The sequence below is a fragment of the Suricata suricatta genome, chromosome 1 (assembly GCF_006229205.1).
Source record: "Suricata suricatta isolate VVHF042 chromosome 1, meerkat_22Aug2017_6uvM2_HiC, whole genome shotgun sequence".
Classification (NCBI taxonomy): domain Eukaryota; kingdom Metazoa; phylum Chordata; class Mammalia; order Carnivora; family Herpestidae; genus Suricata; species Suricata suricatta.
The window spans coordinates 12,687,356-12,694,728 of NC_043700.1; the positions used below are offsets into that span (position 1 = coordinate 12,687,356).

At 38.4% G+C, this 7,373-nt stretch overlaps 1 pseudogene; it reads right to left on the reverse strand.

The window, feature by feature from the left end:
* Positions 1-278: 278 nt before the first annotated feature.
* LOC115300362 lies at positions 279-2,554 on the reverse strand (annotated as a pseudogene).
* Between the last annotated feature and the right edge of the window lie 4,819 nt (positions 2,555-7,373).

The window sequence follows — 7,373 nt, forward strand, 5'->3', positions numbered from 1 at the left end:
TTTTTGGATCATGGAAGCTAAAGCAAACATCATGTTCATTGCTAAAAATGGACTGCTTTATGTATGTACACTGCAGTGCGGTTGAAAAAGTACTGTAACTGTAATTCCAGGACTTTAGAATTTGGGTGGGTGCCAGCGTTCTCCCCTTCATATGGGAAGTTCCTTTGCAAATCATTTGGAGTTCGGACAAAAATTCTCTAGCTCTGTTCTTAAGATCACTGTGTCTTCCTGATGGATATAATAGAGGAAGTTCAACCTCCTAGAGAAGACATTGCAACTCACGTGATCTCATCAACCAGGAGAATGTCGGTGGCTGTCACACAGCAGGAGTGAAAAAGCTGTTTCTTCTCACACTAGTTATCCCCTGTGTTTAAGTCCTCCTGATTCTGAATGTTCTCCTCTAGCTTTAATTTTAATTCACCAGAAAGTCAAAGTCAGAGCTCTGGGCAAGAGAGGCGACAGTCATGAGCCGCGGCATTAGCGGATGCTTGAACGCCAAGTTGGGCTTCCTTTTGACAGCAGGCTTATAATCTGGGGCATCTGCCGTTGCCACCGCCCCTGCTCCAGCCCCCAGGACGACACAGCCATCAGCCATAGAACTTTCGACAGCCCGCAAGCCATCTCTTACTGCGTCCTTGATTTGAGTATGTGCTTATATGGTCCTTTGACCAATATTGTGAATAATTCTCAATAAAGGCAATTTCTCTTCTCCCAGTGTATCCTCATAGACAAGACAAGGCCAGCATGTCCCAGTCAGGACTTAGGTCATCCAAAGAATGTTCAGCTACCCTCCCACAGGCGAGAGTCAGCCTTTCCGTATTTCTCTCTTTAGCCCTGCACGGAGCTGCTGTGCCTTCTTTTGCAAGAGCATCTAAGGGAAACTTCCCTTGATTAAATAACAACACATCTTTTCTCTGAATCAGCATGGACTTGCTCTTTCAGTGCTATCATTTTTTATAGTCTATCTTCAATAAATTTTCTCTCAGCCTTTACTACTTGCTCTCTCCCTTCTGCATTCTTATAAAAGAATTCACTTATTTTCTTCATATTCTTCTGACACATCGCACATAGGATTATGAATGGTCTGCTCTTTTTTTTTTTTTTCACATCAGGATGCCATGTCCTTTGGTCCAAAACAGGACCGCTGATGAAGCTTGTATTGGTTTCAGATTTATGCTTCATCTCCTTAACATCAACCATGAAAGTAGTCAGTAGGTTCATCTTGTTTTGTAACGGCCCAAATGGAGTCTGCCACAGTCTCTCTTAGGACATTAGCACTTTGAGCATGAGCTTTAGTATACAGTGATATTCTGGCCACGACCCTGTGTTACCCTGTCCCTCTCTTTGCTCACTTTGACTTGTTCCAAAAACCAAAGTACCTTTTCCTTTGCAGATTCAAATCTGACTGTTACTATCTGTCTGGGACAAAGAACTTCAGAAACGTAGCGATTCACCTGTTTGATCAGTCCTCCAGTGATTAGAACATTGGAGATGGTACAACCACCATGTCATTTTGGGCTACTTTGGCTATTAAAGAGGCTGTTGGTTGGCTGAATTGGCATTTTGTGAAGCAGCACATTGCCGTAGTTAGTAAGCTTGGTGTCTCCAGGAGCCACCATCTTCATGGTGCCCTTAGGGCCCAAGCTGGTCCTCAGAGCGTCCTGCAGCCCTTGGGCACCTTGACCTTGGGTTCAGGCTCTTCACGGCCACTGTAGCCACACAGCAGAAGAGAAAGAGACCAGCTATGCAGAATGCCCAGAGCCTTGAGTACATTTATATTTTATAAAATGTAAAATGATGCAGCATAATAGCATGTGATACTTAAAACCAGCAGCCAAAGCTTTAAACTGTGTGTATAGGGGTGCACACAGACAGACGCATATACGTAAAAAATGCTAGAGAATTGTGGAATTTTTTTAGCCATGAAAAGATACTAGAAATCATAATCTATCCCCCTAATTTTATCAATAAAAGTTAACTGACGGTGAAAGAATAGAATGTATTAAAGGTAGCATCAGGAGTTTACATCTATATTTATTTATTTATATAAATATCTTTTTTTCACTTGTAATCTCCTAATTTATATATATGTAAGATTTTATTAGGTCTCTGGGTCTTTACTAAATGAAAATGACATGTTTGATATGGTTGGGTTTCAGAAATTTTGAAATTAATGTCAGGACACTAATTTCTCATAAAAATATATTTGTCATTGGGGCGCCTGGGTAGCTCAGTCTTTGAGCGTCCAACTCTTGATTTCAACTCAGGTCATGATCTCACACCTCGTGGGATCGAGCCCCGTGCCGGGCTCTGTGCTGACGGTGTGGAGCCTGCCTGAGATTATTTCTCTCCCTTTCCCTCTATCCCTCCCCCACTGGTATGCACACGTACTCTCTCTCAAAATAAATGAAGGTAAAAAAACCAAATTAGCAATTATATTTAAAAAATAAAATATATACTCCTATAGCACAAACCCAGTGAGCGTACAATATTTAGTGTAAACTACATCCGTATTCCACACGTTTTCCTTACTCGGCAGATAATGCACGTGCATACCGATGAAGGTTTTCTGAGTGATGCGTGCTTAGCACATATTTTGCATATATTATAACAAGTGATTTAGGAAAACATTCTGGCAGAAGCAGATCTATTCAAGACCATGCAAGTGGGCATGCAGCAGATTCAGGCAAAGATTTGTTTTTTATTGATAAGTAAATTCTAATTATCCAGACCACCTCAGTTTTAAGAATCATCCTGATTTTCAGCTGAGGGGCCTATTTATTGTAAGCAGTCTTTCCGAAACCTGAAAAAGATTTGTGGAAACAGCCTGCAATAAAAATCACGCACGCTTCATAAAACACTACTTGATAGATATCACTCGCACCATTAGGAACCGAACGACAAAGGATGTAATTTCAGTTCTGGCGTGCAATATTAATCGAACGCCTTTAAAACATCTTGCTGATGGGAACTATGACAACGTGACATTGAAGAACGATCAGCTAAAGACATCTGTCTTAATCAGATTTTCAAAGTCAATGCCATAGAAAGCTAAGTTTCATTCACGTTTACGTTTTCCCGTGTTAAATGCAAAGGGCCTTCACATATGAGTTCATTATATAGGATTGAAGCACATTTTAGCAACACACATGGAATTATCTCCCTAATGCACATTCTTTCCACCATTTATGCTGGTGATACATTATCCTATATAAACACTCCACATGATATTAAAAGTACTTTTAAAACTATTTAGGCATATTTTCGCCTTTAAAAATTTATAAATGAAAATGGAATGTTTTTAAGGGTTTTCTTGTGCTCCTGGGTGGCTCAGGTGGTCTGACTCTTGATCTCAGCTCGGGTTTTGATCTCTCGGTTTGGGACATCAGGCCCCATGTCAGGCTCTGCACTGACAGCATGGAGCCTGCTTGGGATTGTCTCTCTCCGTCTCTCTCTGCCCCTCCCCTGCTCATGCTTTCTCTCTCTCAAATAAAAACATTTTAAAAAGAAATTAATACCTTGTAGGAAGAAACTAAGAAGTTATCGGGGCACCTGGGAAGCACAGGTCGGTTGAGCATTCAACTTCAGCTCAGTGACAATCTCACAGTTTGTGAGTTTGAGCCCCGCATTGGGCTCTTGCACAGAGCCCTCTTCAGATCCTCTGTCTCCCTCTCTCTCTGACCCTCCCCTGCTTTCACTTTCTCAAAAATAAAATAAAATATGTTTTAAAATATTTTTAAAAATTAAGAAATTATTATATGGGCATACTTGTATATAAACATCTTCTGTAGCCAAAAAAATTATTGAGAGAGAGAGAGAGGGAATAAAGAAATTACTGCTTAATTTGAATAAATGGGGAAAGTCTAGAAAATAAGACCTTAAAACAATACTTCACAGTTTATAAAAATACTTTAAAATATACATTATCCCCTTTAATAATAAGGAGTGCTTATTAACCTGTTGCACAGGTGAGGCATTGGAGAATTCAGAATATGAAATTGATTTGTCAAGTTACACAACGACTAAATTTTAAACAGGGAGCTTGCGCCCATGTGTGTTTCTCCCCAAATTGATATGTTGAAGCTCCACTCCCCTCACCCCCCTCCATGTGACTTTATTTGATGATGGGAACTCTAAAGTAGTCATTAAGGTTAAGTGGGACCGTGAGGGTGAGGCCTTGGTTCCATGGGAATTGCTGTTGTGAGAAGAAATGCCAGCGAGGTAGCTTGCTCCGTCTACTAAGTGAGGACAGAGGGAAGACAGCTCCCTGCAGGCCTGGAAGAAACGCTCACCAGAAACTGATTCTGGCGGACCTTGATTTTGACCTCCCAACTGCCAGAACCGTGGGAAAATTAATTTCTGTTTTGTCAGTCCCTCGGTCTGTGTCTTATTATGGCAGCCGGAGCAGCCTACCAGATCTTTACTCTTCTCCACTGTACGTCCATTTATCTCTTCGATGGAAAATTTTAATACGCGAGCATGAAAAAGCTTGTGGGCTCATGAAAGAATAGATCAGAAGATCTGCAAAAGAATATCTTAGTCACCTGCTTTCTTTTGAACCTCTATTTTGAGAGGAAGGTTTCTAGTGGCAATTAGCGTCTTCTAGAAAGCCCCAGCCTTCCAGCTTCCAAAATCATGCTTACTACTAGTTTAAAAGGCACAACAATGCCTTAGGAAATGTGGATCGTTAATCTCCTAAACAATAGTAACTCATATTTCTATAGTACTCTGTAGTTCTTTTCACAGCACCGTCCTTCCTGTTTGTGCTACGTCATTAAAGCAGTAGGAAAAGTATATACTGAGAAGAGGCTGTTATCCCAAAATTATTGACACAGCAAGGGTGCAACTGCCAGCTTTAACTGTAACTGTTTCCCTTTTAATCAAAGAGCATCAGTGCATGGCTTCCACTTAGGAAATCACCCTCATTGAACATGCCAAGAATGGAAGGATCCAGTGGGTTCCGTTGAGTTTTTTACGTCTACATTAATATTCAGTGTCTGTGGTAACACACTTCCCTGCCTAGAGGCCATCATGTGATTGGAAGAAAAATGTTAAAGATTTTACTCTGTTTGAAAATTACGACAATCAGACAATGCAGACTCCATAAATTGCAGGTAACAAATATGAAATCAAATAATATGCTAGGAAAATGTCAATGGCAGAGTCAGTATTTGGGAGAAACAAGATCAACACTGTTGTTGGATACTTTCTGTGTATTTTCTGATCACTTATTTTTCCTATGGTTGCTGAAATATTTAAAAAATAAAAATCAGGAAAATATTTGGATAAAGTAAACTGAATTTCCCTAAAATTGATTAATTCCTAATTTTTGGAAATGAATTGTAACTGTCATAACTCTTAAGAGGTTCATTAGTTTTCTTGTAGGCTTGAACGTTCCATGGTGGCCTTTTTTTATTAATGGTTTACACAAGAAATTTTAATATTGAAATTTGAAGTAAATTTAAGTTTGATACAAAATAATTGTGACTATATGTTCCTTTAAGATGTTACTAGTTTATGGGGTGCCTGGGTGGCTCAGTCAGTTAAGCATCCAACTTCACCTCAGGTCATGATCTCACAGTCTGTGGGTTTGAGACCCATGTCAGGCTCTGTGCTCACAGCTAGCCCAGAGCCTGGAGTCTGTCTTCAGATTCTGCGTCTCCCTCTCTCTCTGACCCTCCCCTGCTCGCTCGCTCTCTCTCTTTCTCTCTCTCTCTCAAAAATAAATATTTTTAAAAAAAAAAAGGTCTGTTTTGAAGGAAACTCTGGTTTCATTTGTAACAGGTAGAAGAAAATGTTTTAAAAAAAGATGTTACTAGTTTGCAGCATATGTAGTCTATAGAATGGTTTATTTTAATAAAACTTTTTAATATTTATAACAGGATAATGTGGTGGGATATTTGTGCCATGAATTAATGTGGTGTTTTCATGATACTTACGATTGAAATAACGTTTTGCTGTATGCTCCGTAAATGCTTTATATGTTTAAAGGTAATATGGGACTTTTAACTACCTTAAATTTTAAATATTTATAACATAATTTAATATGTTTCAAGAAAATAGCATGTGCACCCAAACGAATTTTAAGGCTAAAAAACTTCAGAATTCATTTCCTTGAACCCATCCTATCCCCACACCATTTTTTTTAATAGAGAAGAAAAACTGAGCCCCAGATGGTAATCCGTTTATATGTGGTTTAGTTAAAGCTAACACTAAACCCTTTGCCTTCTATTTCCTTTTATACAAGATATCTTCTTTGTGGTAAAGAATATATTAACTGAAAAGCCTAACAAATGCACATCATTTGGAATATTCCATTTGCTTTTCTGATTCTTTAAGACCATTTGCTGCATAGTAATAGCTTTTAATTGCCTTCCAGCTTATCCTGATCCCTATTACAAGTATGTGCTTTATTTATGTCATGTCATGTTATCCAATGAAAGTCAATAAAGTTTAATTGGACTAAAACCAGATGCTCCTCAGGTAATGAGAAAGGAAAGAAGTATTAATTGATTGTATGTCAACAGCTCTTTATTGTCAACAGTAGGACAACTTCTTCCCTTTTTGCTTATTCTCTCAGGGAAAGTATTTTAAAATGGGTAGAAGAATATCCTCAAACACAGACTGAGGCATTTGAAAAGTATTTTTAGCCAGTTTTTTATGCATGTGTAATAGATACATTTTATGTATGTTTCTATAAGAAATGATTCCGCAAAACTAAGAACTCCATAGAAGATAAGTCCGTGGCATTACTAGGGTTATGTACAGTAAACAATGAACTATTTTTACAAGAAGATAGCCATCTATGTTTGTTTCCATCTACTGAAATAAGTTGTGGTGCTTGACATTTTAGATGAGCTTCATACTCTTGAGCAGCAACCATTGAGGTCAGAGTATCTTCAAAGAGAAGTTACTACAGTTTAGGAAAAGTTACCTTCTAAATAAAATATCACCCCCCAAAAGCTCTTATCCTATAACAAAAAAGAGAATAGCAGAGATCATTCATATGAAATGAGAAAGAGATGAGTAAGTTTATGTTCTATATAATTTGACAGCCATAAGCATGATATTAGGAACTTTGGAGAAAGCTGTTTAAGCACATCTAATAAAAGCTCCGTTCTTGCCTCTGCAACTCTGTCTGGATGTGTACTGGGCTCAGTTATCCTATCTTTTTTTTGTCTTAAAACTACTCTTTCATATTTAAGCATTCTTGATTTTTCTGATGCCATCGGAGTGATTTCCCCAAATCTCTTTTCCAATTTGCTGGTACTCTCTACAGTGGTATCTAATATACGGTTTACACCATCCAATAAATTTCTGATTTCAGTGGCTACAATTTTCTTATATACATTCTACTTTTTTAACTGCATTTT